The sequence below is a fragment of the Nerophis ophidion genome, linkage group LG05 (assembly GCF_033978795.1).
Source record: "Nerophis ophidion isolate RoL-2023_Sa linkage group LG05, RoL_Noph_v1.0, whole genome shotgun sequence".
In the NCBI taxonomy this organism is placed as follows: Eukaryota; Metazoa; Chordata; class Actinopteri; order Syngnathiformes; family Syngnathidae; genus Nerophis; species Nerophis ophidion.
In genome coordinates this window covers 34018902-34029281 of record NC_084615.1, presented here as the reverse complement: position 1 = coordinate 34029281, position 10380 = coordinate 34018902, and the positions used below count along the sequence as shown (strand labels likewise).

The 10380-nt window shown below is 38.8% G+C and overlaps 1 non-coding gene across 1 annotated transcript; it reads left to right on the top strand.

Annotated features, from left to right (window-relative positions):
* Window positions 1-3561: 3561 nt before the first annotated feature.
* On the top strand, window positions 3562-3644 carry trnal-cag (transfer RNA leucine (anticodon CAG)). The gene has a single exon. It is a non-coding gene; the product is annotated as a tRNA-Leu (tRNA).
* Window positions 3645-10380: the final 6736 nt, after the last annotated feature.

The window sequence follows — 10380 nt, the reverse complement described above, 5'->3', positions numbered from 1 at the left end:
CCTCTGCTGTGTCATCCATGTATCCATTTTGGTATAAACACAACTCGTCATGTATGGAGGAAGAAGAATACTGAGTTGCATTCCAAGAACACCTTACCTACTGTGAAGCATGGGGGTGGAAACATCATGCTTTGGGGCTGTTTTTCTGCTAAGGGGACAGGACGATTGATCCGTGTTAAGGAAAGAAAGAATGGGGCCATGTATAGTGAGATTTTGAGCCAAAACCTCCTTCCATCAGTGAGAGCTTTGAATGGTTGACCAAATACTTATTTTCCACCATAATTTACAAATACATTCTTTAAAATTCCTACAATGTGAATACCTGGATTTTTTTCACATTCTGTCTCTCACAATTAAAGTGTACCTATGATGAAAATTACAGACCTCTGTCATCATTTTAAGTGGGAGAACTTGCACAATCGGTGGCTGACTAAATACTTTTTTGCCCCACTGTATGCAGTATTTAGATAGATGGATAGATTGATGGATGGATGGATGGATAAATGGATAGATAGATGGATAGATAGATAGATAGATAAATAGATAGATAGATAGATAGATAGATAGATAGACAGACAGACAGACAGACAGATAGATAGATAGATAGATAGATAGATAGTACTTTATTGATTCCTTCAGAAGAGTTCCTTTATTTAGCAATTAAAGCCCTCAAAGATCAATAATGCAGAACACCATTGATTTTAATTATTTAATATTTTTGAGTAATCACAGTGAAAAATTAAATAAAATCCTATAAAATATATTTGAGATCCCAAAGGTTCCCCACTCATAAAGTGATACATTTTTATTAGTGTTTTTTTTACTTTTAACACTTAAATTACAAGATCAACTTCCGATATATCTGTTGATTTTAAGTTTGAACTATTATTTTGTTTGTTTTATGCTCTTTTGTCAAAACTTTGATGTTTTTATATGGCAACCACACAACATATGCAATATTTTTTCCACATAAAACATTTTAAAGTGATAATTTTTAAGTAATAATTCATTATAACATAGATTTTTTTTGTCCTTTTTTTCTGAGCAATGGAAAAAAAAGAAAAACAGACAAAAGGAACAAAAATATTGCCAGCATGGCAGCTTTGTGTCAACACTGCCACTTTTTCTCATTAGATTTCACCTCATTCCACTTTTTTCAAATGTTTTATTTTTATTTTTGCAATACTGTCAATTTTGCAATTTTTGCAGAATGTGTGGCGGGACGGTAAACGATTAGCTGCGGGCCGCAAATGGTCCCCGGGCCGCACTTTGGACGGCCCTGGTCTATACCAACCAACCAACCTACCTATCTGTATATTAGTGCAGTGTGGGTGCATGTTTACTTGGTGGGATCATGTTGTTCCCTGCAGGAACCACGACAAGAGGCGTCCTGTGCTACGTGTGTCGATACAAGTACGTCAACGATGACACACAACATGTCCGCTGCCTTGATGTTCTCTTTTCTTTCTACTTAAAAAGCTTCTGGTTATGGGCCTGCTCCAGGCTGACCTTGGCAGCGGGTCAAGCGGCATCATTTCCATGTCGTTATGGGGCTAATATTTGCCCTGTTGTTAAGTTTGAAGGAATCCCTTCCTGCTGGAACGCTCGGTGCCCATTTCCTTAAAGACTAGCACATCAAAAAAAAATAAAAATGGAACGGGCGGAAGTGACTCACGGGCTCGTCCCTAGAGTTGAGATGTTGCGGCTAAAGTGGCGCGTTGATAGGTTGAAAACAGGATATGAGCCGTGTAGCTGTGTGTTTATTGCAGATGGCAGAGCACTTAAAGGCCTACTGAAACCCACTACTACCCACCACGCAGTCTGATAGTTTATATATCAATGATGAAATATTAACATTGCAGCACATGTTGAAAACGTTGCGGATTGATGACGCGTGCGCGTGACGTCACGGACTGTGGAGGACATATTAGCCAGCACGGCTAAAAGTCGTCTCTTTTCATCGCGCAATTAAACAGTATTCTGGATATCTGTGTTGCTGAATCTTTTGCAATCTGTTCAATTAATAATGTTGAACTTTAAGTAGAAATATGGAGTTGGGAAGCTTTAGCCTATAGCCACACAAACACACGCTGATTCCTTGTTTAAAATTCCCGGAGGTGAAGCTTTACTATGGATCAGAGCGGTCAAGCGAACATGGTTCCCGACCACTTGTCAACCGGCAGGTTTCGGTGAGAAAATTGTGGTAAAAAGTCACCAGCTGAGCTTGTGCCTTCCATGCAGCTGCTGTTGACTTCCCTCAGACACTGGCCTCAAGACACCTGTGGACCTACCCCCCTGACTATCAGGTACTATTTATTCTCACTAAAACACTAGCAAAAAAATAGAAAGATAAGGGATTTCCCAGAATAATCCTAGTAAATGTGTCTAAAAACATCTGAATCCCCAATGCAATCGCCTTTTTTTTTAACTTTGTTTTTTTTTTTGTAGTCCTTCGCTATCAATATCATCATCCACGAATCTCTCACCTTCGGTCAAATTTATGGGGAAATTGTCGTTTTCTCGGTCCGAATAGCTCTTGCTGCTGGAGGCTCCCATTATAAACAATGTGAGGACGTGAGGAGCCCTCACCCTTGTGACGTCATCGTCTGCGACTTCCGGTAAAGGCAGGGCTTTTTTATTAGCAACCAAAAGTTGCAAACTTTATCGTCGATGTTCTCTACTAAATCCTTTCAGCAAAAGTATGGCAATATCGCGAAATGATCAAGTATGACACATAAAATAGACCTGCTATCACCGTTTAAACAAGAAAATCTCATTCAGTAGGCCTTTAAGAGCAGACATGGCTTATGGCTCTGATAAGCAACCACTTTAAATGCACTAATACATGTATTTACTACATGTTTAATGTAATGTGACTTACTATTTTTATGATGCTCAACTCGACCTTTATTGAAGCCCAGCACAAATGCCCTGACCCAGTTTTCTCGGACCCGGCCTGAACCTCTTGTGGTGTTCACGGTGCTGCCTGATCATAAATGGCACATTAAGACTGCAACAGGGTGAAAAAAAGACCTTCAAAGTTTTCTAAATTCGTCTGGATACTGGTCACTTTTTTCTTCACGCTACTGTATTACTTTTATAGTGTAAGCTCTACAATGAAACCAATTGAGTTAATCAAGCGGTCATCTACTAAACCCAGGGTCCGAGCCTTCGTCTCTGGACCATGTCAAAGTATTTTACTAAAATGTTGTTTTAACATTACGGGTATTATACGACATTCTCTTTTTCTTTCACATAACCAGCGATTCAATCATGTTTTTTATAAGAGAAAGCCACTTTAGATAAACAGTCAGGGGACCGCGTTGCTGTCAAGAGCAATCCTATTAGTTCACCAAAACAAGTTAGCCAATCACATTCGGCGATGATGTGACGACGAATAGAAACACTTCCGCTTCTTAAACGTTGCTAAAATGACACAATGATGTTTCTGCGTAAAACTCCAGCCGGTGTTTGTTAGTTAGATATATTGTTTCTCAATCTCGTCTTCGTCATACGTGTGCATTGAATATGATATATAGGAAATGAAACCAAAACTAGTACGTCAGGATGGCCGAGCGGTCTAAGGCGCTACGTTCAGGTCGTAGTCTACTCTGTAGGCGTGGGTTCGAATCCCACTTCTGACAACACTTTTTGTTCTCCTTTATTTCTGTAAACATACATTTTATTTCAATTAACGGATGGATGTGTTTTTATACACAGATTGCAAACACTCTTATCACCAATACAGTACAAAGCAGAACTTGTACTACACATTTAAAGATGGCAGCTAACATGGTGTACTCCTGCCAGCAGAATTTAAACTCCGGCAATACTGGCATGAACGTGAAAAGTAAAAGAGCGATCTGCTTGGCTAACCCCCATTCACCAGATTTGGACTGATTTCATTATCTGATGCCGTGCCAATCTCATTACTGAGGGATTAGGCGGGGCAGGTTCTACCTGAAATATGGAATACGAAACTCCCATAGTCAAATTGCATGCATGTATTGGGATTGTAATGCTGTATGCACCAGGGGTGCCCAAACTGTGGCCCAGGAGCCATTCGCGGCCCGCCGATGTCTTCTGTGCGGCCCGTGAAACGTCAGAAATTTAACAAGAAGATTGGTGATCAAGTGATTCTACATCACAGACAGATTCATTGTTCAATGACCATGTGTTTCATTTGCAAGGGAGTTGGGCACAACATCTAACTATATAACCCAATTTTTCCCACTCATGGTGTTTGCAACTCAACGCCAAAAAACGGAAATGCTGATTATCGGTCCTGCTAGACACCGACCTCTATTTAATAATACAACTTTAACATTTGACAACCAAACAATTAAACAAGGCGACTCGGTAAAGAATTTGGGTATTATCTTCGACCCTACTATCTCCTTTTTAGTTACACATTAAAAGCGTTACTAAAACGGCCTTCTTTCATGTCCGTAATATCGCTAAAATTCGCTCCATTTTGTCCACTAACGATGCTGAGATCATTATCCATGCGTTTTTTACGTCTCGTCTCGATTACTGTAACGTATTATTTTCGGGTCTCCCCATGTCTAGCATTAAAAGATTACAGTTGGTACAAAATGCGGCTGCTAGACTTTTGACAAGAACAAGAAAGTTTGATCACATTACGCCTGTACTGGCTCACCTGCACTGGCTTCCTGTGCACTTAAGATGTGACTTTAAGGTTGTACTACTTACGTATAAAATACTACACGGTCTAGCTCCATCCTATCTTGCCGATTGTATTGTACCATATGTCCCGGCAAGAAATCTGCGTTCAAAAGACGGCTTATTAGTGATTCCCATAGCCCAAAAAAAGTCTGGGGGCTATAGAGCGTTTTCCATTCGGGCTCCAGTACTCTGGAATGCCCTCCCGGTAACAGTTCGAGATGCTAACTCTGTAGAAGCATTTAAGTCTCACCTTAAAACTTATTTGTATACTCTAGCCTTTAAATAGACTCCCTTTTTAGACCAGTTGATCTGCAGTTTCTTTTCTTTTTCTCCTATGTCCCCCCCTCCCTTGTGGAGGGGGTCCGGTCCGGTGGCCTTGGATGAAGTACTGGCTGTCCAAAATCGGGACCCAGGATGGACCGCTCGTCCAGAGTCGGGACCCAAGATGGACCGCTCGCCTGTGTATCGTTTGGGGACATCTCTGCGCTGCTGATCCGCCTCCGCTCGGGATGGTTTTCTGCTGGCTCCACTTTGAATGGGACTCTCGCTACTATATTAGATCCACTTTGGACTTGATTTTCACGGTTACGTTAGATCCACTATGGATTGGACTTTCGCAGTATCATGTTAGATCTGCTCGACATCCTTTGCTTTCGGTCCCCTTGGGGCGCTGGGGGGGTTGCCCACATATGTGGTCCTCTCCAAGGTTTCTCATAGTCATCATGGTCGACGTCCCACTGGGGAGAGTTTTTCCTTGCCCTTATGTGGGCACTACCGAAGATGTTGTTGTGGTTTGTGTTGTGGTTTGTGCAGCCCTTTGAGGCACTTGTGATTCAGGGCTATATAAATAAACATTGATTGATTGAAATGAACAATAACCAACAAAAAATAAAAATCAACACACGGTCGCACATAACACACCTTCTGCTCATTGAACTTTGTGGACATTATAAAACATGTTTATATAAATTAAAAGTACACTCAAAACACTCACCTACACTTAAAATTCAACTTTTGTCGTTGTTGTTTTTTTTACAACATATGTATGAATACGCCAGACTTAAATATGTTGAAGTAATCTTGTTTTTAAAGCGGCGAGATTTCCAACAGTTGGTTCCACTTGACAAGATGCAAAGCTCCTGGCAACCTTATCACTCAGCTGGTTGGACGCTAACGACTTGTGATGGTTGAACTGCAGCCAGGAGCCAGGAGAGCTAAGCCGCAAAGAGAGCACACGTTTCACGTGTATGTATGTACATATGTATGGAAGTGTGTTTTTATGTACAATACAGGCCAAAAGTTTGGACACACCTTCTCATTCAATGTGTTTTTATTTTATTTTCAAGACTATTTACATTGTAGATTGTCACTGAAGGCCTCAAAACTATGAATGTGGAGTGACGGACATTAACAAAAAAGAGGTAAAATAACTAAATATTCTAGTTTTTTCAAAACAGCCACCATTTGCTTTGATTACTGCTTTCCACATTCTTGGCATTCTCCCGATAAGCTTCAAGCACACCTGTAAAGTGAAAACCATTTCAGGTGACTACCTCTCGAAGCTCATCGAGAGAATGCTAAGAGTGTGCAAAACAGTAATCAGAGCAAAGGGTGGTTATTTTGAAGAAACTAGAATATAAAACATGTTTTCAGTTATTTCACCTTTTTTTTGTTAAGTACATAACTCCACATGTGCTCATTCATAGTTTTGATGCCTTCAGTGACAATCTACAATTTAAATAGTCATGAATATATTTGCATGTCATTAAAACACATGTGTCTTGAATCTGCTTGAGTTCGTTGTTAGTTTTTTGTGACTTCTGGGGGTCCCAAATACACAAAACAGGTACCAACAGGTTAGAAAAGGATTGGACTCAAACTCACGCGTGCAGAAAACAAAGGATTAGCAGTGCATCGCCTTAACTTCTCAACAACCTCATCTGGTTATTTGAGTCTCATTCTGGCCTAGAGGGTTCATAAAAGCACTTCTTATAAGCGACATCTGGAGCATAGAACACGCGCAGACACACTATTGCAACATGGGGATTTAGCTCAAATGGTAGAGCGCTTGCTTCGCACGTGAGAGGTAGTGGGATCAGTGGCCGTATTCTCCAAATGCTATGTTGCGGAATTCTTCTTGAAAAAGCTATGTCAAAGCCCTGGATTGCAACCCCAACCACTGCTCTAAACTTAACCTAAAACCGGAGAAGCCTAACACTAACGTTCAATAAACTCCCAAGACTACAATTAAATTCCATCAATCTAAGCCTTGCCGTACACTTAACCCCGACACTATCCCCAGACCTCAACCTGGCCCTATCCAAAGTGTACCCTCACCAGAGGATGGGAAAGTTGCAAAAATTGTATTTCCTTAGAGCAGCGGTCACCAACGTGGTGCCCGCGGGCACCAGGTAGCCTGTAAGGACCAGATGAGTTGCCCGCTGGCCTGTTCTAAAAATAGCTCAAATAGCAGCACTTACCAGTGAGCTTCCTCTATTTTTTAAATTTTATTTATTTACTCGCAAGATGGTCTCGCTTTGCTTGACATTTTTAATTCTAAGAGAGACAAAACTCAAATAGAATTTGAAAATCCAAGAAAATATTTTAAAGACTTGGTCTTCACTAGTTTAAATAAATTAATTTATTTTTTTTACTTTGCTTCTTATAACTTTCAGAAAGACAATTTTAGAGAAAAAATACAACCTTAAAAATGATTTTAGGATTTTTAAACACATATATACCTTTTTACCTTTTAAATTCCTTCCTCTTCTTTCCTGATAATTTAGATCAATGTTCAAGTATTTTTTTTTGATTGTAAAGAATAATAAATACAATTTAATTTAATTCTTTATTTTAGCTTCTGTTTTTTGGACGAAGAATATTTGTGAAATATTTCTTCAAACCAATGATTAAAATTAAAAATAATTATTCTGGCAAATCTAGAAAACCTGTAGAATCAAATTTAAATTTTATTTCAAAGTCTTTTGAATTTCTTTTAAAATTTTTGTTCTGGAAAATCTAGAAGAAATAATGATTTGTCTTTGTTAGAAATATAGCTCGGTCCAATTTGTTAAATATTATAACAAAGTGCAGATTGGATTTTAACCTATTTAAAACATGTCATCAAAATTCTCAAATTAATCTTAATCAGGAAAAATTACTAATGATGTTCCATAAATAATTTTAAATTTTTTTTCAAAAAGATTCGAATTAGCTGGTTTTTCTCTTCTTTTTTTTCGGTTGAATTTTGAATTTTAAAGAGTCGAAATTGAAGATAAACTATGTTTCAAAATGTAATTTTCTTTTTTTTCGTGTTTTCTGCTCTTTTAAATCGTTCTATTAAGTGTTTTTTTCATCATTTATTCTCCACAAAAACCTTCCGTAAAAGTAAAAAAAATGTACGACGGAATGACAGACAGAAATGCCCTTTTTTTTATTTATATATATTAGTTTATTAAAGGTAAAACACTCCTTCAAACATCACACATGGGAAGATTTAGTAAGTATGAATTGTTTTAGTTGTATTATAAAACTTACGAACGTTGGTTGGAATGATTCAAAAATTATTTTGAGCAGAAACGTTATAAACGAATAGTAGACAAAATATATTGCGCTAACAAAAAAGTGGGACCCAAATATTTACTAGAGGACCCCATTTTTATGACTAGCACCAACACAGCTGTCAACAGAGGAGAAAAAAATGTTTTATTAAAATAAATATATTATTTATAAAGCAAGTACAAGTATCATTGGCAAATTTTCACCTTGGCGTGTTGCCTGCCTTGGCACGCATATGTGTCCTCTTTTTGGGATTGCAGAATATGGTCAGCCCACTTAAGTAAATGTAACGTAACAAGTTTTCCGACATAAAAAAACCCCCGTTTCCATATGAGTTGGGAAATTGTGTTAGATGTACAGTAAATATAAACGGAATACAATGATTTTCAAATTCTTTTCAACACATATTCAATTGAATACACTACAAAGACAAGATATTTGATGTTCAAACTCATAAACTTTATTTTATTTTCCAAATAATAATTACCTTAGAATTTCATGGCTGCAACACGTGCCAAAGAAGTTGGGAAAGGGCATGTTCACCACTGTGTTACATCACCTTTTCTTTTAACAACACTCAATAAACGTTTGGGAACTGAGGAAACTGATTGTTGAAGCTTTGAAAGTGGAATTCTTTCCCATTTTTGTTTTATGTAGAGCTTCAGTCGTTCAACAGTCCGGGGTCTCCGCTGTCGTATTTTACGCTTCATAATGCGCCACACATTTTGGATGGGAGACAGGTCTGGACTGCAGGCGGGCCAGGAAAGTACCCGCACTCCTTTCTTACGAAGCCACGCTGTTGTAACACTTGTCTTGCTGAAATAAGCAGGGGCGTCCATGATAACGTTGCTTAGATGACAACATATGTTGCTCCAAAACCTGTATGGACCATTCAGCATTAATGGTGCCTTCACAGATATGTAAGTTACCCATGCCTTGAGGCACTAATACACCCCTTTACCATCATAGATGCTGGCTTTTGAACGTCGCGCCTATAACAATCCGTAGGGTTATTTTCCTCTTTGTTCCTAAGGACACCACGTCCACAGTTTCTAAATATAATTTGAAATGTGGACTCGTCAGACCACAGAACACCTTTCCACTTTGCATCAGTCCATCTTAGGTGAGCTCGGGCCCAGCCAAGCCGGCGGCGTTTCAGGATATTATTGATAAATGGGTTTGGCTTTGCATAGTAGAGTTTTAACTTGCACTTACAGATGTAGCAACCAACTGTAGTTACTGACAGTGGTTTTATGAAGTGTTCCTGAGCCCATGTGGGGATATCCTTTACACACTGATGTCGGTTTTTGATGCAGTACCGCCTGTGGGATCAAAAGTCCGTAATATCATAGCTTACGTGCAGTGATTTCTCCAGATTCTCTGAACTTTTTGATGATTTTACGGACCGTAAATGGTAAAATCCCTAAATTCCTTGAAATAGCTCGTTGACAAATGTTGTTCTAAAACTGTTCGACAATTAGCTTACATAGTGGTGACCCTCACCCCATCCTTGTTTATGACTTACTTAGCATTGTATGTAAGCTGCTTTCATACCCAATCATGGCACCCACCTGTTCCCAATTAGCCTGTTCACCTGTGAGATGTTCCAAATAAGTGTTTGATGAGCATTCCTCAACTTTATCAGTATTAATTGCCACCTTTCCCAACTTCTTTGTCACGTGCATCAAATTCTAAAGTTAATGATTATTAGCAAAAAAAAGATGTCTATCAGTTTAAACATCAAATATGTTGTCTTTGTAGCATATTCAACTGAATATGGGTTGAAAATGATTTGCAAATCATTGTATTCTGATTATATTTACGTCTAACACAATTTCCCAACTCATATGGAAACAGGGTTTGTAAATATCAACCTAAGCGCAAACCGCCTAGTTAAAAATAAGCAATCGTCACCTTTTACTGTCCGTCTTATTGTGGGTGTAGATTAATATTACAGCACGCTTAATGTCAAGACTGGAGGTTTTAATAGCGAAAACGTATCAGCTGTGTCATGATGACTCAAGGTTTTTGTCGTTGGCCTGCTGAAAATAGACCCGACATATTTTTAACATTTAATCCCTTAGCCAAAAGCGTCATGTGTCCAGCAGATTTCTGTCCAATCTGCCAGCGATTAGC